A 25,909-nucleotide genomic window follows, 5' to 3' on the forward strand; every position below is an offset into this window, starting at 1 on the left:
CAGTTCTTCACATTTTCCTTTTACAATATTTGCTGTTTCTCTACGTTTTCACGTATCCTTCAACAAGTTCCATTGGAACGAAGTTGCCTTAGCAGAAATGCCAAAAGTGGAGTAAAAACAAAAAATGCCGGAAAATTCTAACAGGTTTAATGTCTCGAGACCACATTATTCTTCTTTGGATCTTAAGGGAAGTAGAAATGTGATGGATTTTAAACTGTCTAAGAGGGGGTGGAGCAGGTAAAACAGGATAGAAGGTCAGGGGTAGGCGGGAACTAAGGAAAGATTGAAAAGATGTCATGGGCACAAGACAAAGGGAGTGTTAATGGTAGTGTTAAAGACTAAAGAAGGTGCTGATAGTGGCATAAAGGTAAGATAGCAGAACGTGTTAATAGCAGAACAAGGGTCAGTGGTCTGTGAAAGCACAACATGGAAACAAGTGACTGATGGCCCTGCAGGACACCAAGCTTGGCAAGACAGAGATGAAAAAGAAGTCACATTTAGGTATGTTTTAAAAGCTAAGGGATGTAGAAGAAATACAGTTGGCACTAGTTAAAGTCCTTTCTATCCAGGTAGAGGTAGTTCCATTCATGCAAGCTAGACTCCCACAGAAAGATGCACTTCTGTGCAAAGCTGTGTGATAGCTCACTCAACAAGTCTGAGTTGTATGGTAACATACACTTTTACATTCACACTATAGGCTGGAGCTATGGATAGTAATGGTAGAGGCTCCAATGTTCTTTCCATCACATGACTGACCAAGAATCTCTCCCACTCTTACCACCTGCCAATGGTGTGTGTCAGAAGGATTTGAAGGTTGATTCTCAATCTGTTTTGGTCATGTTATGAATGCACCTTCCTTGGCCATTGAGTCCTGGGGTGGGACTTGAACCCAGAGCTTCAAGCTCAGAGACAGGGACGCTACCCACTGCACCATATAATCCTCACTGCAACAGCCAGCTGTAAACTACACCTGGTTCGCAATGAATTCACAAACTGCTTCTGGCTGTGGCTACCAGGCACGGTGCCCCCACTAGTCACCTAGGTGTGAGTATCCTATTACTGCGATGTGAACTAAAGCCAGTTAAGGTTTTCCATGCAGTAAGGTTGGAAATGGGAGGAGCTCCACTGTTCAAAAAAAAGTCACTTGGTCCATTTTCCTCTCCTGAAGATGTCAATCTCCTTAGGGATCCGGTTCCACAGCCACCTTCTGGCACTTTGCTCCCATTCCAAAGGCTGACTAGGGAAAGTACTACAGCTGAGTACCACTCTGCATAGGGACCATTCGGCCCATCATATCAGTGTTGGAAGAAGAGTAAAAATTGGTTCAGTGCCCAAGATAGGGAAGGGAAAAGTCAATTAATCAAGGTTCCTGTTGCCAAGCACTATGCATGAAAGTGTATGCGGACAGCAGCAAACTGTGATATAGCCATAGTTCAACTTCATTAAAACTTTTTTCAAAAATATAAATCACATTATAAACCACTCTAAAGAATCCCTGTAGACTGAAAATAAGTTGCTTATAAAATTGAAAATAAGCGATAATGAATCATTCCATCGAATCTAGCTGGCAAGGAAAGAAATGCATTTGACATATTCTGCTTATTACATTTCAATACCATCGAGTGACAGGACACAAATGCTACAAATGCCCAATAAGTCATCCACAATTCTTTCCCCAAATGCTGCAGGACAAAACGATTGAGCACGAAATTAAGGTGCCCAAACATTTAAAGGAACCTCCTTGTCTCAGCATTGATTCAAAGTTTTGACTTCTTGCAGGGTTAGTTTCAGTAGCTCATCCAAATGTCCATGTGAGCCAAGGCATTTACAGGTTTATATCCAAGATGGATATAGACCTGGTCTAGCTGCGTAGTGATCAGGAGTAAAACCCTGGTGGATGATTTCCCCCTCAGTAAACTAGGAGTGCTGAGACCCATCATAGCGTGGTTGAGGGTTTGGATGCGGTAATTTTTCCTGGTCTCAATGATTCACCACCTAAACACACTGATGTCTATAGAGCAGGCCAGTGGGGAAATAAAGTTATTCCCTAGGGTTTGAGGTTAATGAATGTGGCCAATGAAGAATGCCAAATGTTTAGTTTAAGCAAAGTAATGCAACTATCACCCTAAAGTAATAGAGGTCTTTAGACAGTTTAACCGATGGTTTTCTGTGGATTGACCCATTTTGTCCATGTCAATATTTTCATTGAAATGGTACAACAGAGAAGGTAGCCATTCAGTCCAGCATGCCCATGCCAGCTCTTTGAAAGACTGTCCGATTAGTTTCACTCTCCTGCTCTTTCCCCATGAAGACCTGCAATTTTTTCCCCTTCAAATATTTATCCAATTCCCCCACTAAAAGTTACTACTGAATCTACTAGCACTGCCCCCTCAGGCAGAGCCTTCAAAATTATAAATCACTATGGCAAATAATTTTCCACAGCTTCTTTTCCTTAAATCTGTTCTCTGGTTAGTGACACTCCTGCCTGTAGAAAGAGCTTCTCCCTATTTACCCCTCGAAACCTCTCATGATTTTGAGCACCTTTGTGAAAATCTCCCCTTCTCTGTTCTAAGGGAAACAATCCCAGTTTCTCTACTCTCCACAATACTGAAATCCCCCATGCTTGATGCCATTCCAGTAAAGCTCCTCTTTGCCCTGTTGTATGATATTGTATGTGCCCTCATGCCATTATAATGTAAAGGTGCTCGGCTGAGCAAGGGTTAACGTGGCACTGGAGAATGATGTATAGAGTCACATGGTAATAGACTGAGAGAGCAGTCGAGAGAGACCTGACTTGAGAGAACACTAGAAGCAGCCTACCTGCATGGGATTGTTAATAGTTAAAAACTACCAATAAAGGGCACATGTTTAAACATACAAGTCTCAAGACCTCATTATTGAGACATCTAAAGAACCCATATTACAACATGGTGGCAGCAATGGGATCTCCTAAAACATATCACATCAGCGGTAACCTGAAAGGTGGCAGCATTTTAAATGATGAACCCGTAACAGTATCCCTAAGTATGAAAAACTAAAAGCAACTGAAGCTGAACTAGAGAGACATGCAGCTAAGACGTGAGGAAACAGTTGAAGAATCTTTGCTACTGACTTAGAAGTTGAGGAATCCACCAGAGAGAGTGGAAGTCCATTGCGAGAATCCTGAGTGACGCAGAGTAAAAACAAAACCTGGTCAGGTCATAGAGACAGGTGAACACAACTACAAAAAACTTGCAAGACCCTAAGTGACGCTGAGTTATGACATTTAGTTAGATCACAAGGCAGTGCACAAAACTACAAAAAACTGCAAGACCCTGAGTGACATAGTGTGAAGAATACTAGATAGTTCACAAGACAGTGAGCAAAAATTATAGAAAGAAACTGTACTTACATCATAGAATAGGTGGCAATCCCTTGGTTGAGCATATCCATAGAAAAGCTGCAAGTTTAAAAAAACCTGTTAAAAAAGAGACAGAACAAAAAGTTCCTGCAGAGTAGAATAAACAAGGAAAGAATTGCCTAGAAAATAAATGCCCCTACCTTGAAAGTTAAAAAAAAAGCCCCACAATTACTAGGGTCCTCTCCAGCTCAAAAAAGTGCGGGAAAATTACTGCCAAAAATCTGGCAGGCTGCAGATAGACCCCAAAGTTCAAAGCAGGAAAAAAAAAGCCTGCGGAGTCTGGAAAAGGAATCCCATTTCTGTTGGGTCCCCATTTTTAAAAGTTCAAAAAGTTTAAAAACCAGAAGGCCCACTATCACCAGGAAACCCATCAAAATCATAAATCACAGGAGAATCACAGTGACAGAACCAACAGCTGCAGACAGCTTGAAGAGAAAAAAAATAGTTACTGCACACACTGTCTTAAAGGGGTAATGACAATTAAAGCTGTAACTACAAGGAAACAAAAATCAGCCATGCTCAGAAAATTAGAAGAGCTGGATGCATTTCTGCTATGGACAGGGCTAAACCAGATCTAAGAGTGGGATTAAATGAGAATAAATCAGAATGAGCACAGATGATATGTTTTTATTTTTGTTCAGTTCATTTGCTGGTGAAGTACTCCGCAACCAATGTATAAATCAATACTGAACAACATTTGGTGAGATATTGAAAGGCTTTGACAGATATTTTAAACTTCAAGTTGTGGAGAACGCAGACCCGAGGAGAAAGTCTAGCACACCCCAATAAAATGCCAAGGTCAACAAGAGGGCAACTCCTAATAAAGCACCAGGGGCAACAAGAGACCCCAGAGAGAGGGCAACTCCCAATTAAGCACCAGGGGCAACAACAGTCCCCAGAGAGAGGGCAATTCCCAATGAAGGGCCAAAAGCAACAAAAGACCAAAGCGAGGGACAAAGATGGCAGCAGGGAGCGAGCAGATGGATCCGTAAGAAGGCAAGCTATCTGAGGTAACCCAAAAGATGGAAAATGTAAATGAAGCTGTTCTACAGGAAAATGTTTGCATCAGAGCTGAACCGGAAGATTTCAAGCACAAGATTCAAGCTGAGTATATACCTCTGACAACTCAAGCTGAGTAAATACCTCTGACAACGCACGATAAACTTAAGTCTCCAATGAACCAAGCTGTTTGAGATCTGAACTAACAAATTTCAAAGATGACACAAAGGTATCAGGAGTGCATTATGACCCTCAATTCCATGTTGGCAAATCAAAACAGGAGGAGGGTAAACTCAACCAGATGTGCAGCCAAGCAAAATAGCACATAGAAAAGGCACGCAAAGAAATTAGACCACCAATAAAGTGTTCATGTTTAAACATACAAGTCTCAAGATCTCGCCACTGGGATATCTAAAGAACCCATATTACAACACACCCTCTCCAAAGCTTTGATGTCCTTGTTAAAATGTGGTGCCTAGAATTGGATACAACACTCCAACTGGGGCAAAACTAGTGTTTAAATAAATGTTTGGCATAACTTCTTTGATTTTTGTACTTTATTGCTCAATTTGTAAATCCAAGGATCCCATATCTTTTTTCAAAAGCTTTGTCAACTTCTGTCTTCTCCAATTAAAGCTCCCAGGCCTCTCTGTTCCTGCCTCCTCCTTCCCTACTTTAAGATTGGTACCATCTGGTTCATATTACTTCTCCTGATCCTTCCTAAAAAATGTATCAAGTCACACATCACTCCCTTAAATTTCAGCTGCCATGTATCAGTCCATTTTACTAGTCTATGACCTCCTGAAATCTCTTACCATCTTCCTCACTTTACTACACTGAGTTTCATGTCATTTACAAATTTTGAAATGATGGGCGGAATTTTCCCATAATAGAACTAAGTGCAATGGTGGGTGGTTTCTGCAGTGCCCAGCCCGCTGTCTGTAATGGCGGCAACTTGCGCCTAATTCTGCGCTTGGAGCCTCATTAATTATGCAAAGGTGCGTGTCGGTCTGAGTCACCCGGCGGGTCGGGAGTTGATTTGTGCGGCCGCCCTTAGCTGGTGGGTTCGCAGGTCCAGGTGCCATGTTTAAAGGCCACTCCAACTCACAATCTTACTCCCTCCAGCCCACTAGAGATGCCTGGCAGCCAGACCAGGAAGGTCAAGAGCCTGAAGAAGGCGGCAGCAGCCTGCTTCACACACCAGGCCCTCCAGGCCTTGATCAGACGGGTGCAGGCTCACAGGCAAATGCTCCATCCCAGGGGTGGCTGTAGAAAGTACAGCAGCCTCACCTCTCTGGCCTGGGAGACTGTCACAGAGCAGGTCAGCGCTGGCACCCATGCCCGAAGGCCACCCAGTGCAGGAAGAGGATGAGTGATCTCATCCTCTCTGCCAGGTCAAGTCATCCTTCAACACCCTCTAATATCAAACTCTCATCATGGCATCATGCACTCAAACGGCTACTCTCTTCAGGGATCTCACGCAACCATTAGCGGGGGTCACATATCAACACTCATTCTCTCACCGAGACTTTCTCATCACCATCATCCCATCTATCATGTTGCTCACACTCCATCCTCTAGCCCTTCTGCGGAGGGCTCACCACACACAGGGAACATGCACCTTACCCAACCTCTGCCCCATCCCTTCTCACACCTGCCTTCCTTACTTCTTCATACAGGCCAAGCTGACACACAACAGGCGTGAGAGAGCCCAGACCGGAGGAGGGACGACTGACATCTTCACCCTCACTGAGTTTGAGGAGGCTGCAATCGAGCTGGCTGGGGAGGACAGGAGTTGCTCCGGTGGGGAAGGGGAGATCAGCCTCTCCCACCAGCCCAGTACATATCACAGCTCCATCACCTCATCAAATGCGGACATTCACAGTGAGTCATGTGCAGTCTTATCCAGCTCATACTCATTAGCTGAAACTCTATTTTCTACTTTCTAGGCACCAGTAGATCGAGGCCCCAAGCCAGACCAGCAGCAGCATGAACCCCCAGACTTCACCCGAGGTGGAAGGTTCAGAGGAACCATCCTGGTGCTCACACGCACCCTCCACCAGCTCAGAGACACACACACATCGGGGGGGGGCACAGATGGAGATTAGGCTCAGGCTTACTTTCTGGGGAACCCCTCACTGACACGTCCCCGCAGCAGTCAGAGGCAGGGACAGCCCAGGAATCCAGCACTCAGAGGGCTGCTGGAGACCAGCCACATGCTCAGTCCGAGGCAGATGAGCCTCTGGAAGCAGCCGCCAAATCAATGCTGGAGATACAACAACAACAGGCATTGGAACATCAGCAGTGACTCAGCAGACTAGAGTAAACGATGGAGGAGTCTATTCGCGTTCTGCCTGATTCCGTGGCTCTGACATGCGAGTGCCTCGAGGTCACCATGGGAAGGCTGGAAACTACCGTGGAGGCCTTGGTCCAGCAGTTTTGCTGGATTTGCACTCGGCGCTGCGCTCCATGGCCACACACCCTGGTGGGCACCATCAAGATGTAGGCGACATGAGGCCGCAGCACCTCGACCTCTCTCCAGCTGCACCATCTCCTGCAGGAGTCAGGGCAGGGCATTCAGGCACCCACAAAGGGGATGAGCATCAGCCGGACACCCCAGGAGCCTCCACTCAGGACACTCCAAGGGTGTGCAGCTGCTCACAGCCCCTTTGCCTGGGACCACTTCCACTCCAGCTTCTCAGACTGTCAGGGGCACTTCTGCCCCTGAGCAGGTGAGCCCTATCAGGCCAGGACCCCCCAGGCCTTGAGCCACCAGAGGACGTCCACCAAGGTCACCTCAGACATCAGGACGTAGCATTCAGCAGGCTACCTCCACCCCTGCTGCAGATGTCAGGGCTGCACTCAGGTGTAGCGGTAGAGTTAGGAAAGTTGAGAAAAATTGATGTCACCTTTGGGTCATGGGCGTGCTAGACATGTAAATAAATTGCATTTTTGTTAATACATTTGATGGTTATGTGAATGCTCCTGTCAGCTGAAGGCGTTGTGATTTTGTACTTTGGAATCCTCTTATTTCAAGGTTTAGCCTTCCTCCCACTCAGCGATAGTGTCCCACTGTGAGATTCACATTCCTGTGATGTCAACCTCAGTTGAGCTAGTATCTGTGCCCCTTGTGTGATGTCAGGGAGATGTGTTTAAATCTTGGAAATGTGTGATGAATCATTAGATGGTGGTGAAGACTTCAAGTCTTTTCTCGCAGCGACCTTGTTCCTCAGTGGGCTCTCAGTTCCCAGAGTGAGCTCACACACAGGACCCCATGGACCAAAGCAAAGATCATGAGGCAAGTGTGAATGTGGGACTCATTCTCACTGCAGGTGGGTGGACATCCCCCTGAGTTGAAAGAAGATGGCATTGAGGGCTCGGAGAGATGTGGCCACATTCCCTCATTTGACTTTACTCTTCCTGGAACCCGTCAGCGACTAACATATCATGGGCACGTCTCCCAAATCTTCCTTCCTCCATGGCGTGATCGTGCTCATACTGACCTTCAGCAGCCTCCTGAAGTTCCTGGGCCTCTGGATCTTCATCCTCCGATGAGCTCTCATCCTCCTCCAGTTCACCCTCTGGCAGGGAGTCACCTCTTTGCATTGCCAGATTGTGAAGGGTGCAACACACTGCGGCGATGCTGGGAACCCTGTCGGGAGTGTATTGGAGAGAGCCACCTGAGCAATCCAAGCATCTGAAAGATATCTTCAGAAGCCCTGTGGCCTGATCTATATGGGACTGTGTGGAGCTGTGAGCAGCGTTGTAACCTCTCCTCGAAACGACTCTGAGGGTGACGCACTGATGTCACCAACCAACATTTCAGTGGGTGCCCCTTATCCCCAAGCAGCCATCCCTGCAGAGATCATGGCCCCTCAAAAATCTCAGGCACCTGGGAGTGACTCAGGATGTAGGAGTCATGGCAACTCCCAGGGTACCGTGGGCATGTGCAGTATGTGCCTCCGGTGATCACACACCAGTTGTACATTGATGGAATGGTAGCCCTTGTAGTTTATAAACATTAGTGGCTGCTGCCATGGAGCCCGTATAGCCGCATTCTGGGGAAGCCTGAGATGGCGGCGAAGCCAGTGAATCTCGCAGCCTGGCTCTCTTCTTCCAGAGCAAACCAGGCAAAGATGGGCCTTCCCGTAAAGGGCACCTATGACCTCCTTTATGCATCAATATATTGCGAACTGAGAGATGCTGCACAGGTCCCCTGTTGATCCTTGGAAAGAACCAGAAGCCAAGAAATTGAATGCAATGGCCACCTTCAGAGCAACTGGCAGGGGAAACCCTCCAACTCCACGTGGCATCAGGTCCTCATGAAGAACATGGCATATGTGATATACCAGAGATCGGGACAAGTGCAGCCGTGCCCAGCATTGCTGCTCGCTCATTTGTAAATAGGAGACTCTTAGATGAAAAACCCTAGGTTTGATGATTCACCCCCATTGTCTGATCTCTCCTCCTGACCTTCCTGTTCATGCTCTGGCTCCGCTTGACCATGTCCCTCCTGCTGGAGCTGTGCGCAGAGTCACCTCTCCCTCCTTCACCTCCTCCGTTGCATTAGGACCCTGACAACAGCAGCATTGAGCCCTGGATCCATATGTGCTTTTGTCTTCTCTCTGAAAGGAAACATTGAAGACATTAGTTATTCAAGGGGTAAGAAAGTGAAGCTGAAGATGACACGTTTGGAGACTGTGAGAGTCCATAGTTTTTCCTGCCTTACTTGAATGGTGGCTGATGCTGCCTTGTCCCTGAGACACTAACGCACACATCGAGGTGACCAAACTGGCATCGCAGATATGTAACATCTTGATCCCTGCATGGGATACTAAAGTTTAAATGAGATGAGTGACCCAACCAAGCTCTGTGCTCTGATCGCTGATGTGGCGTATTAAAGACCAATCAGTTGCTCATGGTCAATGAGTGGATACCCTTTGGTCCATTAGGAGTGTCACATCTGGTGAACAGATGACAGACCTTCATTGATGGAATGCCATATATGATACAGCTGTGTCGCCCTCACTATTGCCTGCATTCCCAAATTCTACATTCTATGTGTTACACTCGAGATGCAGTGACTGTGATGTGAAGCCACTGAGTTCTGAGTAGCCCTTTAAGTGCTAATGAAGCCATTGGCTTCCAGTGGCTTTCACCGCGAAGTCTTCCTCCTTCCTTTCTAAGCGGACTCCTGCTCACCCTGGCGGCAACAAGAGGTTAGAGGGCAACCCCAGAAAGGCCCCCCTCGTGTCCGCCCTTCCCCCTGACTGCCATTCCACAGCCTTCCCTCCCTGCTGCCCCCTCTTGTTCATCAATCCCACCCTCGCCTCACAGCCCATCCCTGGTTGAAATGCTAGTCTCTGAAAGTGGAGGTCTGCACAGTGATGTTCCTCAGGTCAATGAAAGCAAAGAGGAGCAGACCAACTATACAGCCCCAGCAGACTGGCGGTCATCGCAACAAGACTGGCACAGCGCTGGGGTGGATATGTTCCACTCACCTCAAAGTTACCAGTGAACTGAGGTCTGACTTGTGCACGCCACCCTTTTCAAACGGGTTTAATACCGACATGATATCCGGCTGGAAGATCGGGGGGCCTGGTAAGATTCCGGTGAGCAGCTGTTTTAATGAGCATTCATGACATGCTAGTGATGCAAATGATGTTTGCGCCACTAGTCGGCAGGATGCCCTACCCACCATGAACATACCATCGGGATGAGAAAATTCCGGCCAATGTCTTCTTTACCCAAACTTTCCTGCTTGCTAAAGGTTTGGAATAATCTGCCAGGAAAAGCAATGGAATCAAATCAATTAGAGCTCAAATTCCAAGGGAGAAGCTTTGAAAGGTCTCAACTTGCTTATGCCCCAGCTAATGCCATCTTACCATCATACAACACAGGAGGCCCTAACAGCACTGTGGGTGCACCTACACCACAGGGGCTGCAGTGGCTTAAGAAGGTAGCTCACCACCACCTTCTCAAGGGCAATTAGGGATGGGCAATAAATGCTGGCCTGGCCAGTGACACCCACATTAAATGAAATAATTTTTTAAAAACTTGACACATCGTGCCAGCTCTTTGAAAGAGAAATTCCATTCGTCCCACTCCCCTGCTCTTTCCCGACACTCCTGAAAGCTTTTCCTTTCTGAATACATGTTCAATTCAGCTCTCCCCACCCCCGCACTGCCTCTATGAGGAAGGCTGTCACTTCAGTGTGGCAGACTCATTAAACCAAATCACAGAATGGTTACAGTACAAGAGGCCATTCGGCCCGTTGTTTCCAGGCCGACTCTCTGCCAGGCTGACTCTCTGCAAGAGCAACTCAGTTAGTCCCAATCCTTTCCCCGGCAAAACATCTCTCTTCAGGCGCTTATCCAATTCCCCGGCAAAATATCTCTCTTCAGGCACTTATCCAATTCCCTTTTGAAAGCCATTTTTGTAACGGGTTCCACCACACCTTTTGCAAAGATACTCTTCATTCGTAAAATACCTGAAAGAACATTACAAAACATTTCAAAATGTCCACCAAATGGCAAAAAGTGCAATCAGATTCAAGTTTTCTACATAGATCATGTCGCACTCTGCGGCGCTTCAATACAATCAATGAACATTACAGACATTTCAACATGCTCATTACAGACAGTCAGACAGTGCAATGGTATTTAAGTTGTCTACATAGATCATGTTACACTCAGAGGTGCTTCAATACAATTGTGATAAATGTAATATTCACTGCATACATTCAATGTGGGTCATACGGCCCGAGGGGTCTATACAATTCCCAGCCCCTCGGTGCACTGTGGCTGAAAGGTCTCAAACAGCGACCTCTCCCCATTGCATCTTTGTGGCGGCTGCCCCAAGCTTTAGTGCATCCCTCACCCCTCGCTCTCGGGCAGTATATTTCAGATCTTAACTACTTGCTGCATAAAAAAGATTTTCCTCAAGTCACCATTGGATTTCTTGCCATTCACCTTATAATCAATGTCCTCTGGTTCTCAATCTTCTGCCAATGGCAACAGTGTCTGTCTACTCTGTCTAGATCTCTCATGATTTTGAACACCTCTATCAAATCTCTACTTTAACCTTCTCTTCTCTAAAGAGAACAGTCCAGCTTTTCCAATCTATTCATGTAACTGAAGTCTCCCATTCCTAAAACCATTCCCATAAATCTTTTCTGTACTGTCTCTAATGCCTTCATATCCTTCCTAAATGCGGTTCCCAGATTCGGGCGCAATACACTGAGGCCGAACCAGTGTTTTTTTTTCACCATACTTGTTTGCTTTTGCACTCTATAACTCTGTCTAAAGCCCAGGATCCCATGTGTCTTTTTAACCACTTTCTCAACCTGACCTTACACAGTCACTGATTTCTGCACATACTCTCCCCAGCGTCTCTGCTCCTTCACCTGCTTTAGAACTGTATCCTTTATTTTATATTGCCTCTCCCTCTTCTTCCTACCAAAATAGGTCACTTCTCTGCATTGAATTTAATCTGCCACATGTCGGTCCATTCCACCTTGAAGTCGATCACTAGCTGCCTCACAGTTCACAATACATCCAAGTTTTAGGTCATCTGAAAATTTTGAAATTGTGTCCTGCACACCCAAGTCGATATCATTAATATAAATCAGGAAAAGCTGTAAGCCTGGTGCAGACACCTGGGAAATCCGACCGCTTTTTAAAAATTTGTTCACAGGAAGTGGGCTTCGCTGGCTAGACCAGCATTTATTGCCCATCCCTAATTGCCCTTGAGAAGGTGGTGGTGAGCTGCCTTCCTGAACCACTGCAGTCCATGTGGTGTAGGAACACCCACAATGCTGTTAGGGAGGGAGTTCCAGGACTTTGACCCAGCAACAGTGAAGGAACGGCGATATATTTCCAAGTCAGGATGGTGAGTGACTTGAAGGGGAGCTTCCAGGTGGTGGTGTTCACATCTATCTGCTGCCCTTGTCCTTCTAGATGGTAGTGGTTGTGGGTTTGGAAGGTGCTGTTAAAGAGGCCTTGGTGAGTTTCTGCAGTGCATCTTGTAGATGGTACACACTGCTGCCACTGTGCATCGGTAGTGGTGGGAGTGAATGTTGAAGGTGGTGGGCCAATCATACAAGCTGCTTTGTTCTGGAAGGTGTCAAGCCTCATGTGTTGTTGGGGCCGCACTCATTCAGGCAAGTGGGGAGTATTCCATCGCACTCCTGACTTGTGCCTTGCAGATGGTGGACAGGCTTTGGGGAGGCAGGAGGTGAGTTACTCACTGCAGAATTCCCAGCCTCTGACCTGCTCTTGTAGCCACAGTATTTATATGGCTAGTCTAGTTCAATTTCTGGTCAATGGTAACCCCCAGGATGTTATAGCGGGGGATTCAGCAATGGTAATGCCATTGAATGTCAAGGGGAGATGGTTAGATTCTCTCTTGTTGGAGTTGGTCATTGCTTGAAACTTGTGTGGAATGAATGTTACTTGCCACTTGTCAGCCCAAGCCTGGATATTGTCCAGGTCTTGCTGCATTTGGGCATGGACTGTTTCAGTTTGAGGAGTTGTGAATGGTGATGAACATTGTGCAATCATCAGCGAATGTCCCCGCTTCTGATCTTATGATGGAAGGAAGGTCATTCATGAAGCAGCTGAAGATGGTTGAGCCTAGAACACTATCCTGAGGAACTCCTGCAGTGAAAATTATTTGCAAATCTGATTTGTCCAATCCATATGAAGATTAAAATCACCCACAATTATAGCAGTATCTTTGTGATAAGCCCCCATTATTCTACCTGTGTACTTTGTCCTACAGTCTGGCTACTGTTAGGAAGCCTATAAACTACTCCCACAGATGACGTTTTACAAGTGCTATTTCTTATATCTACCCAGATTGATTATACATCTGGATCTTCTAATGTCATCTATCTATTGAGCTAATGTTATCCTTAATTACCAGAACTACCCCAACACCTTTACCTAGCTTCTTGTCCTTCCAAAATGTCAAATACCCTTGAGTACTTATTTCCTGGTCTTAGTCACCTTGCAACCATGTCCCTGAAATGGCTATCAGGTCATACATATTTATTTCTATTTATGCAATGAATTCATCCATTTTGTTACGAATGCTGCACGTATTCAGATACAGAGCCTTAAATTCTGTCTTTTTACCATTCTTGCAAACTCTGGCCTTACCTGCTGGTGCGCTCCTGGGCCAGGATTTTACGGACTCTCCCGCCTGGCAAGATATTGCGATCTTGCTAAACTGAATGGGGATTTAAATTGCTCGCTGCATCTGCCAGAGGCAGAGACGCCGCGGTGGGTCTGTAAAATCCTGGCCCTACGTGTGCATGCTCTGTCCCTTCCTGCCACACTCTGGTTGTCATTACCTGTATTGTTACCCTGCTGTTTCTGTGTCCTTTCTTTTTCATTTACCACCCCCACCCCACAGACACACACACTCTCACACCACCACCCCCCTCACAACACACACACACACACACAAAAAAGCACACACAATATTCGTTTGAGGTTCTACCCCATCCTCCTCACAGTTCACAGCATTTCCAAGTTTTGTATCACCCATAAATTTTGAAATTGTGCCCTGTACACCAAGGCCTAGGTCATTAATATCCATCAGGAAAAGCAAAGGTCCTACCACTGACCCCTGGTGAACTCCACTACAAACATTCCTCCAGTCTGAAAAACAACCATTAACCACGACTCTCTATTTCCTGTCACCCAGCCATGTTGCTACTGCCCCTTTTATTCCACAAGCTCCACCTTTGCGGAAAAGTCTGTCGTGTGGCACTTTACCAAATGCTCCCTGGAAGTCCATGCACCCCACATCAACAGCATTAACATCAACCCTCTCAAAAAACTCAAACAAGTTAGTTAAATATGATTTGCCCTTAACAAATCCATGCCGGCTTTCCTTAATTAATCCTCCATTTGTCCAAGTGACTGTTAACTTTCTCCCAAATTATTGTTTCTACACGTCCCCCCACCACTTTCTTAAGGGCAGTTGGGGATGTTCGCAAATGCTGGACTTTTGAGCGATGCCCGGTTCACAGGAAGAAATTTTAAAAACTCTCAGTTCCATGTGACATTGAGCAGAGGAATTGTAGGATTAAACATGCTAATGAATAGCAAATTAGTGTGGGAGGGAGGAATTCAGATTCCTGGGGTAATGGAACCTGTTCTGGGGCAGAAAGGACCTGTTCAAGTTGGGCAGCCGGTGCCTCAATAGAACTGGAACCAATAACCTCGCAGGAAGGTTCACTGGTGACTTGGGGAAGGTTTAAACTAATTTGACTGGGGGTTGGTCGCCAGGATGAAACTTTAGAGAGGAGGAGCTAAACACAGTGGATGCTGGAACTAACCTGAAATGTAAACAAAGAATGCTGGAAATACTCAGCAGTCTAGCAGCGTCTGTGGAGAGAGAGAAACAGAGTTAATGGGCTGAATTTTATGTGTCTCCGGCGGGTGTGTTTTCTGCAGGGTTGGCGGGGGGGGGGGGGGTCATATCCATCAATTTCCCTCCCACCCCCGAGCTCACCCCACAATACAGGGGGGTGCGTGGGCGTCGAAATCCACAGTCCGCCCACCATATTTAAACAAACAAATAAGGGTCAATTCAACTTGTTACTAAGCCCATTGACCCTGATGATATGTTACCCGTCTGACGTGGGCAGCAGGGTGGGAGCGGGAAGGCCGATTTTTAAACTGGGCAGGAAGAGAGGTGGGTGCCGCACTTCAGGGCCTGATCTTTGCCGATCGCGGTAGCCCCCATTAGACTGAACCCCATCCCCATTCCTTCCCTGCCTTACACCCACCACCTCTCCCACCACTGCCCCTCTCCCTAACCTTCCCAAACGCTCCCAGTCCAAGACCCTGGACTTACCTGCTCCGGGGAGGTCTTGTCTTCACCAGCAGTCCTGGCAGCTGCCGGGACTGATGGAGCTACTGGCCAATCGGATTGGCCGGTGCCTCCAGAGAGCAGGACCTCCTCCCCAACGAGAGGCCAAAGTCCCACTCAGCCCTTGTTCCTGATGCTCACAGCACTTTATAGCTGCAGGTCGGACCGTGTTGAGCTGGTGGCCTCCATACCCACGCAGTTTCTGGGGGGCGTGGTATTGCCCCCCCCTCCCCCATATTATTCTGCCCAATGTTTCAGGTCTGTGACTTTTCTGTACTGAAGAATAGTTCAGAAATAGGAGGGATCGAACTGAGTATAAGTGCAAAGCAGTCTAAGATGGGTTTGGAGCATCTGTGTGTAAGTGCACGTCACATGGTAAATAAAGTTGATGAACAATAAGCACAAGTCACCACATGGGGCTATGATATTACGGCAATAACAGGACCTGGCTCAAAGGAGAGGTGGATTGGTAACTGAATACTCCAAGCTACAGATATTCAGAACATAAGAAATAAGAAAAAGGAGCAGTACACCATTTGGCCCCTTGAGACATTCAATATGATCATGGCTGATCTTCTGCATTGACTCCACTTTCCTGCCTTCTCCCCATATCCTTGTTTCCCTAAGAGGTCAAAAATCATTCTATCCCAGCCTTGAATTCAATGACAGAGCCCCCAAAGCCCTCTGGAGTAGAGAATTCCAAAGATTTGCATCCGTTGGGGTGAAGATATTTCTCCTCAGTCCTAAATGGCTGATCCCTTATCCTGAGACTGAGGCCCCATGTTCTCGTGTTCCCACCAAGAGGAAACCAGCTCGGAGTGTCTAGCCTGTCAAACCTCTTCAGAATTTTGTATGTTTCAATGAGATCACCTCTCATCCTTTTGAATTCCGGAGACTATAGGCCATTTAGCTCAGAAATAACACGTTTACAAAGTAACACATATTTTCATATTTATACGTTGACCTATAGTGCACAAACTTTAATAATTATATACTGAATGTTACTGCTTCATTGCTGTTTTGTCTCAGCAACTAGGGTCACATAAATTTTTGAGTGTTAAAATGAGGTCACGTTGGAAAACAGTTGAGAAGCACTGGTCTAAGTCATGAATCTCGATTATAAATAGTTGGGGCCCCAGCACTGACCTTGTGGTGCTCGACTAGTTCCAACCTGACAATATACAAACATACATATGTCCAACATATGAATTAGGAGCAGGAGTAGGCTATTCGGCCCCTCAAGCCTGCTCCGCCATTTGATAAAGTCATGGCTGATCTGATTGTGGCCTCACCTCTACGCTCCTATCTACCCCCTACACCCTTTGACTCCCTTGTCAATCAAGAGTCTGTCCAAATTAGATTTAAAAATATTCAATGACCTAGTCTCCACTGCTCTCCTGAAATCCTGTTATTCTTTAATAAACAACTCTTCATTTAGTTTACCAATCATTATGTTTGTTAAGAGCCAATAACATAACATGGTGACAGCGAAGCAGATGTGCATAATGTGTTCAACATAGTGGCAGTGATCTCAAGCACGACATCATGGGAGAAGCCAAAAAAGCCTGGGACTGAAAATGACTGGAAGAAAGAGTGGCAGCAAGACTCAGGACCCTATTCAAAAGTCACCCTCGGAGAGAGTGAGTAATTCAAAGGGGAATTTGATCAGAATGGTAGTCCACCAGAAACACAGTGAGCAGTGGTGCAGAGGCTGAAAGCCAGTTCTGCAGCTATACAGAGCTCAGGGCATGGCCGAGATTCAGTGCTGATAGTGGCCTCTACTTTCCTGTCTACCCTCTATGTTCTTTAATTCCCATGTTAGTCAAGAACCTATCTAACTCAGCCTTTAGAATATTCAATGACTCTGCCTGCACTGCTTTCTAGGGAAGAGAATTCCACAGGCTAATGACTCTCAGAGATTTTCAGGTATCCGGGCCCTAGGTGCTATGACCATAGCCGGTGTTAATTGCTGTGCAAACCAAATCCCAGAGGGAAACTTAGCTTACAGACCATACCCCTTTTTTTTGTATTCTGAAAATGAGGAGGGGATATACTGACCTCAGCAGTAAGAAGTCCTGTAGCACTTTTTGGATTTTAAAAATTAGCAGTAAAAGTTTTATTAACAAGAATAAAAGAAAACATAAACACAAAAGTTTACAATTACACAGTTAAACTTAGTCTTCCAAGTCTCTCTACTTGGTCAGACCCACAAGTAAATACCTTCCAGGCAACACTCCCTCATAGATGTTTAACAGAAGAAATCCAGTAATATTACCCAAGGCAAACTGCTGTAGCTTCAATAAAGACATACCACATAACCTGTAACTCTCTACCACTCTGCTGTGGAAAACCAAACTTCAGGATAAAACTGCTTTTTGCAGCCCAAGACATTTCAGGCTCGACTGGATGGTTGACTCAAACTGCATCCTCTCTCAGCCACAGCTCCAGCTATAGTCCTAGCTGCTGCATCTCACAGCTCCAGCTTAACAGCCCCACAGCTCAAACAGCTCCATCTCCACAGGTACAGCTCAAAAGAGCTACCCTAAGCTCGCCACAGTAGCTCTTAAAATACATTTTTTCCCTATCATCTCAGGTTCCATAGTTTCATACCTTTTTGAAGCTCAAATCCTTCCAAATATAATATCTTCCATGTTTCCATATTATCTTTGCTTTTGGAATATAAAATATATTCCCTCTTCTATTTACCTATGGAACACCTGCAAGATGCAAATAAGTTTCTGAGGCACCTCTGACTCCCCTTTGATATTCAAACAAACTCTCCATTTATCTAAAAATGCAAATGTCAGCTCTAACCTATTCACTTGTACCTCAAACCTAACACTTCTATCCTTTCCATGTTTTAAAACCCCCTACCTGTCTCCTATTAATCTCTGCCCAGCTTAATTAAATCATATAGATGCACACACACACACATGCACACACAGTCTTTTCACAGAATAACACAATATTCCCCCAAAATATAAAAAATAACATCCATTTCTCACATCTGGAATTCCCTCCCTATCTCTCTACCTCTCTCTCATCATGTGAGATCTTTAAGCTTCTTGCTGCACAGTGTACAGGTCCTTGGGGTGATGACTTTGTCTTTGTGGCCATCTGTTCCCTTTGCCTCCTGAATACGTCTCTCCTGAGGATATAGGCCACCTCTCCTCTGTTCCGCATCCTCAACCACAGCCTCCAGTGCAGCATCTGAAAACCTGGTGAATGCACTCTGCCCATGGTCAGCCATTGTTGGGGGGTGTACAGCACTATTCCCAATGACGTCAGCAGTTATTCCAGCTACAATATATGTCCCCTTTAAGGGGATCAGACTAGCTTTAAGGTTCCAAAGAGTCATATTGGACTCGAAACATTAACACTGTTTCTCTCTCCACAGATGCTGCCAAGCCTGCTGAGTTTTTCAGCACTTTGTGTTTTATTTTAGCTTTAAGTGGAGCTGGACACTCACAACACTGGGCTCCCTGCTGTTGTCTGAAACCAATAAACAGGCGGGGGAGCTCTGGCTGGACGCAGAAATCATAATAATGAGCAGGAAGCACAAAGTCTCCAGGAACTGAACATTAATTTCCAGAACACTGCTGTGAGCAACCCTGGAGAAAGGGTCAGGGGCATCAATAAAAAATATTTCCTTTTTATTTTCTTGAAGGTTTTTCATTTATTAGTTAACAATATGGGAGATTGGGGAAACAGAGACCGTTTGACAGACAGAAGCATCAATCGGAAAATGAAGAATCTGTTGGCTTTCCAAAAGCAGTGTGACACAAGGATGGGGTCTTAGCCAATCGATGGGAGTGTAGTGGCAGCGTGGGTCAGAGGCCAAAGGTCACCTGCTGAAACCTCTGCTCCACATAGGGCTTTGGGCCTTGCTGGGTGCAACATTCAATGCTGTGGTTCTGAGGAACTTTTTTTTTTAAGTGTTGAAGCTGTTATAGACCACGGCAGTGGATCCATGGGTCAGATGACAGCCCTGTCTTGAGTGTTTTGAAAGGTGTTAATACCTGGGATGATTTTGGGTTGGCGAGGTTTGGGCTGAGTGCCCAGCTCTGGGACAATCCTGCCATTGAGATCCAGGAGGAATGTTCAGCGTTGTGGCTTTTTCTCCCCTGGCAGAGCTAGATAGATCCTTGATAAACAAGGGGGTGAAAGGTTATTCGAGGTAGGCAGGAAGGTGGGGATGAGGTTACATTCAGATCAGCCATGGGTCTTATTAAATGGCGGAGCAAGCTCAAGGGGCCAAGTGGCCTACTCTTTGCTCCTTGTTCATATGTTCACATGCTCATATAAGGCCTCAGGGACACTGACATTCCATATAACACTGCCAAGTTCTCAGGAGGAGAGCAGCCTAGTCTACACGGCTGCCTTGTGGTCTTTACCCTTGAATGGAGGCAGGGGGTCGCATGGTGAATGCTCCAGGATTTGAGCTCATATTTCTTACTGATTGGTTTGAATTTTGGCAGCATTGCAAGATGAGGACATCTGTTGGAAGAAGGCAGTATTGCAGCTTATGAGAGGCCGATGGTCGCCTCAGCTCTCCATCACTGGGGGCTTTGCTCACCTCATGTCTGGGTCTGTTGGAGACAAATTGATAAGGGTTTGATCACTTTGATTAGTCAACAATTCCATTAACCTTGTATCATGCAACCTCCACAGAATGCGAACTGGATGGACCTTAAGTCTTTTTTCCATTGTTGGGTTCCTACGACATGAAAAGGAAATTCAACACCGTATGCTCAAACTTAACCCTTATTGATATTTCTTTAAAAATGGATTTCCTGCTAGACCAAAAGATGGCTGCTACAAATCACCTGACTACATGGTTGACCCTTTGAGAACCACAACCAGGAATTTCAAGAACAAATAAATTATTTTCTCAGCTTCTGGAATCCCACACATCATTGTACAGATCCCTTGTAATCACAGAAGACCAGGAGGCTTGCACATCCAACATTGTTATGACTAGGGAGGTGCTAACAGACTCATATCACACCTGGGACAGTCCAGACCCATTCCAAAGGGATCCACAGGGCTGTGATTTGCATCTGATAATCTCACCTTGCTAACAGAGACAGTGGTTCTGCCTGAACAATGGCTTCCCAAACATCGGACCGTCAACATAGGTGGTAACTCATTCAACCATTAGTGAGGTTTACCTGGAGATTGATACCTGGAATGAGCAGGTTTTCTTATGAGGAAAGGTTGGATAGACTAGGCTTGTTTCCACTGTGTTTCTCACGTGTCGGCGCAGACTCGATGGGCCGAAGGACCTCTTCTGCACTCTGTGAGCTTAGAAGAGTGTGGGGTGATTTAATTGAACTGAATAGACTTGCCAAGGATGTTTCATTTTGCAGGTGAGTCCAGAACTAGGGGACACTGCTTTAAAATTAGGGGTCACCTTTTTAGGACAGAGATGAGGAGAAATTTGTTCTCTCAGAGGGTTGTGTGACTTTGGAACTCTCTGCTTCAGAAGGTGGTGGAAGCGAGGTTGTTGAATATTTTTAGGTAGAGATAGATTCTTATTAGGCCAAGGGAATCAAAGGTTATTGGGGGTAGATGGGAATGTGGGTTTGAAACGTAAACAGATCAGCCATTATCTTATTGAATGATGGAGCAGGCTCGAGGGGCTGAATGGTCTACTCCTGTTCCTATTTTGAATGTTTATATGATTGGGACATTATCAGACCTGAAATCAAAGCCAACGCTGGATAAACATCCCTTTTGAAGTAATTGTGGAGAAGGCCACACAACCCAAGTGACCATTTTGAAATCCCTACATGCCTTTGAGTACTGAGAACTTGTCAGTTCTGCTGTTTTAACATCCAACTAATGAGCCACCAAGAAGCAGGTCCCACCAGGCAAAGCAACCGCCTGCTCATCAAGCCTGACTCTGCTGGATGATTTTGTACCATCGCCCTCAGAACCAACTCAGTCTCTGCGTACCTATTTCCTCTCGTGGTGAAAGCACCAACTGAAAAGCAAATACTACAACCCTGGTCTTCAGTCAGCTGAACCCAAACATTAAACAATTCCTCATTGGATTCTGATTTTGTACCCTGGAACTCACGTGAACTAATATTCATTTTGGTGGTTCTTGTACTCTAAGACTCTTTTTCTCTATCCTCCGCCGCTTTATTGATTCTGTATGTGTGTGTACATGTGTGTGTGCATGTATGTGTGTGTGCATATGTCTGTGTATGTATATACGTGTGTATGTGTGCGTATATATGTTTGTGTGTGAATATGAATGTGTGTATGTGTATATATGTGTGTGCATGTGTATGTGTCTGTGTGTGTGTGCATGCATGTGTCTGTGTATGTGTTTCTGTGTGTGTGTATGTATATATGTGTGTGTATATATATGTATGTGTGTGTCTGTGTATCTGTATATGTGTGTGCGCATGTGTCTGTGTGTATGTGTGTGTGTGAATGTGTATGTGTGTGTGTGCATGCATGTATGTGCATGTGTGTCTGTGTATCTGTGTGTATATATGTGTGTGTGTATGTGTCTGTGTGTATGTATGTATGTGTATATGTCTGTCTGTGCGTGAATGTGTGTGTGTGTGTGTGTGTGTATGTGTATATATGTGTGTGTGTATGTGCGCGCATGTGTGTGTATGTATGTGTGTGTGTGTGTGTGTGTGTGTGTGTGTGTGTATGTGTGTGTGGAGTGGGACGTTGTGAATGCTCCTTTTCCAGGATTTTTCTGAATGTAAAATTAATTAACCCTCTGAGTTAATCCTAACATGAGTTTGTTGCAGAATTTTAGTAAACTAGATCCCAAAAACCGAGAGACTGGGGAAATACGCCACCACATATTTTAAAAAATAATTCAAAACACCTTCTGCTTATGGACAGGTGGTAGGAGGAAGCTATGCAGTTTGCCTGTTTTGCTCCTGGCCGTAACACCGTAACACCATCCAGTAATTCCAATCTTCCTTTATCACCAGTGATTTGAAAGTTCACTGTGATTCCTTTTGGAAAAAAGCAAATATTTCATTTACTTTCAAAGTCTTTTATTGACCACCAATGGGAACAGACCTTGGCCTCTTGTTAACTTTAACCTGTATGAGGTTGAATATTAAAGGTATTGATTGGTTCAATAAAGTTTGTCTAACAGGAACTCCAGAGTCAACCCCAAACAATATCCATCGCCACCTCCTGTTGCTGGGCAGCGCAATGTAACCACCCCCCCCTTCACCCGCTGTCCTTATCACTTTAACATGTCACATCCTGTCCCAGTTGGGCACCAGATCATAAATTGATTTGGAGAGTGTTCCCTGAGCCCTGTACACAGGGAATTTTCAGGGAGCTTTGTTCCAAAGAAATGGTTAAAAAAAATCTTGGCGAAAGCGTGGAGCAGGCAACAGTGAATTGACTGCCCGATTAACACCTGCCCGTTTAACAACTACCCGGTTATGTTCTCCATTGACTTAAATGGCTGGGGTATTCAAACGGCAGAATATACCAATATGGCAAGGTGTGCCCATAGGTCAGGGTGTACCCATGAACAGGATGCACCCACGAACAGGGTGTGCCCATGGGGCAGGGTGTAACAATAACAGGGTGTACCCATGAACAAGGTGTGCCCATGGGGCAGGGTGTACCCATGAACAGGGTGTACCCATGGGGCAGGGTGTACCCATGGGGCAGGGTGTACCCAAGGGGCAGGGTGTACCCAAGGGGCAGGGTGTACCCAAGGGGCAGGGTGTATCCAAGGGGCAGGGTGTACCCATGGGGCAGGGTGTACTCACCTCAATGGCAACATGCAGAGGGAGAGAGACTCCTGGCGTGTTGGAAGGATCTGACAGGGAGGGCCTTTCTCACCACCAGCCAAGCTACATCTTGGTGCTTGTTGGAAAGTTCTGGTGATAAGGCATTCTGCCAAATGACTTTGACAGCCTGCTCAGGGATCCAACAGGATCCACCCTCTCCTTTTCCCGCAGGGCCTCTAGGATGTTATGTGCCGACCACTGCCTGATGGACTTGTGGTCAAAGGTGTTTCTCTGCATAAATTTTTCCACGAGGGACAGGTGGTACGGCACGGTCCAACTACTTGGAACATTCTGCGGCAGCGTGACCAGACCCATCCTTCGCAACACCGGGGACAGGTAGAACGTCAGACACTTGGTGTCTGCGTACCGAGGGTCTAAGCACAGCTTGATGCAGCCGTACACAAAGATGGCCATCAGTATGAGGGCGATAATAGGTACATTTTTCTCCCTTTATCAAGAGCATTGTGTCCCTGCAAACACGGTCCATTTTCGGCCTCCAGCTAAAGTAGAAGATGATGATGGTGCAGGATCGGGGTCTGGGTCTGGGCAGCAGTGCCACAAGAAATCTAATGATCCATCGTGGGTGGTGAAGGTCACATGGCAGCCCACCCTCATCACTCACACAGCAGCACCCCCTGGAACTCAGGACTAACGGCCTCAAACAGCTCCACCCACCTGAACCTGTCTCCATGTAGCTTCAACTATTCAACCATGGCAGGCACATCACCCAAACACAGTGCAACACAGTCACTGACCCTCTGCCCCCTCTCCTGCAGGACAAGGTGGCCCCAAACAGGGCAGAGCTGGTGAGAGACAAGGATCTCATCTCCTGAGTCCTACAGAGGAGAAGGTTCCCTACATCATGGGGCCCTTAACTCCCTGCTCCCCCTCACCCTGAATAAACAGCTGATGGTGTCACCATGGACCTCCTGCTTTACCCTCCCCCCCACTCACCTTCCCCCTTTCTCATCTCCGGCTTTCAGACACGCCCATCAGTGGGAGGCCGCAGGCAATCGGCAGACACGCCCCCAGAACAATTCATCAATCACACGTCAGAAACGGGATTGAGTGACACTAGGGACAACCAATAAGCAAGGTGAAAAGGCGGGGTTCATTGTGATTGCCATTTACTAAGCCAATCAGCGGCTTGATATCACGCCGAGAGTAATCGTTATCCAATTGGCTAACGGGAGCGGGTATGCAAATAAGGTAACAAATGACTGTGAAGCCTTAAATTGACACGAGGAAAATATCCTCATTTATTTTGAGCACAGATTATACATCACTTCAAGCGCCTAGCATCAGAAAACATTTCATATAAAAAGACTGGGTCGAGGTACACGGTCAATGCGTAGTCACTTTGATGTAAAAGAGGTTAGCCCTGGCAGACACAAGACGAAGGCAACCATTTTAGTTTAATGCACTCACAGTCATTGGATCCGTAAGTGTCCAATGTAATTTTTGGAACGGGGAGGTGGAGGAGGCTCCCTCTTAGGTAGGGGGAGGGCTACCGACAATTGCCATCCTGTTCCATCTCCCTTTTCAAATATTCCTTCAAATGTAAACTGCAGATTGAGACCACCTTAATTACTGCTTTTTCCATGTTAATGCTTAATTGCTGATTTGTTGTAGCCCTGTACCACAGGCAGACTGTGCTCAGTTAGGAGCATCCACCTTTTCTTTTGGCTGATGTCAAGTGGTAATTTTCCAAGTTCCAACTGTTTTCAGTGGATCTTGCTGCTGGATTCAGAGTGAGTGCCAAAGAACACAAGGAAAGGCAACAGTTGAGCTCTGCTAACACAAACAGAATTACCTGGGAAAAACCCAGCAGGTCTGGCAGCATCAGTGGAGAAGAAAAAAGTTGACGTTTCGAGTCCGCCTGACCCGAAGGTTTTTCCAGGTAATTCTGTTTTTGTTTTGGATTTCCAGCATCTGCCGTTTTTTTGTTTTTATCTCTATAGTTGAGCTCTGCTGCTTACTGGTGGATCTTTATGGTTTGGACCTGACGCCAATACAGCAAAGACTCAGCTTTCCAGCTATGGCTGCTGCACACGCCCGAGCTCCAGGCCGGGGAGTTTGGCAATGCTGTCAGAGTGACGTTGAAGTCGTCAGACGAAGGCATGTCCATGGGCAGGGCCTATTTCATTAAGTAGGTCCTTTTCGATTTCTGTGGATTTGAAGATGCAGATATCACTACGTGCTGAGGCTTTTTACCTGTCCCCGGTGTTGTGAAGGATGGGTCTGGCCACGTAGCCATGGAACACTCCAAGTAGTTGGACTGTTTGTTGCTCCTGGAAAAAAATTAATGCAAAGAAACACCTTTGACCACAAGTATCATTCTAGAGGCCCTGTGGGAAAGGGAGATGATGAGTCCTGTTGGATGGTTCCCCGAGCAGACTATCAAAGTCATTTGGCAGAATGCCTCCTCGCCAGATATTTCCAACAAGCACCAAGTAGTGGTGAGAAAGGTCCTCCCCATCAGATCCTTCCTACACGCCAGGAGTCTCACTCCCTCTGCATGTTGCCCTCGAGGTGGCTGTGGTGGGGAAGAGACCGTTGTTCACCTCCTTGTGGATTGTGCCTTTGCAAAGAAGGTCTGGAGAGAGATGCAGTGGTTTCTGTCGAGGTTCATCCCGAGCAGTTCTGTGACACAGGACTCTGCTCTACGGCTGATCCCATGGACACACACTGAGACAAACATCAACTGCAGCTGGAGGATCATCAACTCAGTGAAAGACACTCTTTGGCCTGCCCGAAACTTGTTGGTCTTCCAGTGAAAAAGAGCTGACCGAGTGCTGCAGACTGGCACTTCCAAGGTCCAGGACTACGTGCTGAG

General features: G+C 46.2%; 1 protein-coding gene across 2 annotated transcripts in view; it reads right to left on the reverse strand.

Moving 5' to 3' along the window:
- Positions 1 to 25,909, reverse strand: part of chadlb (chondroadherin-like b) — a 123,340-nt gene that overhangs the window by 74,733 nt on the left and 22,698 nt on the right. Inside the window, exons 1-4 of one of the 2 annotated variants that reach the window (XM_041177648.1) lie at positions 24,028 to 24,175; positions 22,140 to 22,272; positions 19,860 to 19,872; positions 3,392 to 3,439 (exon numbers count right to left, since the gene is read on the reverse strand). The gene's annotated coding sequence lies outside the window, so the exon portion shown is untranslated. Of the gene's footprint in view, positions 1 to 3,391; positions 3,440 to 19,859; positions 19,873 to 22,139; positions 22,273 to 24,027; positions 24,176 to 25,909 lie in introns of those variants that run through there. The other variant, XM_041177649.1, reaches the window with a different exon arrangement.

The sequence above is a fragment of the Carcharodon carcharias genome, chromosome 31, assembly GCF_017639515.1.
Source record: "Carcharodon carcharias isolate sCarCar2 chromosome 31, sCarCar2.pri, whole genome shotgun sequence".
NCBI classification, from domain to species: Eukaryota; Metazoa; Chordata; class Chondrichthyes; order Lamniformes; family Lamnidae; genus Carcharodon; species Carcharodon carcharias.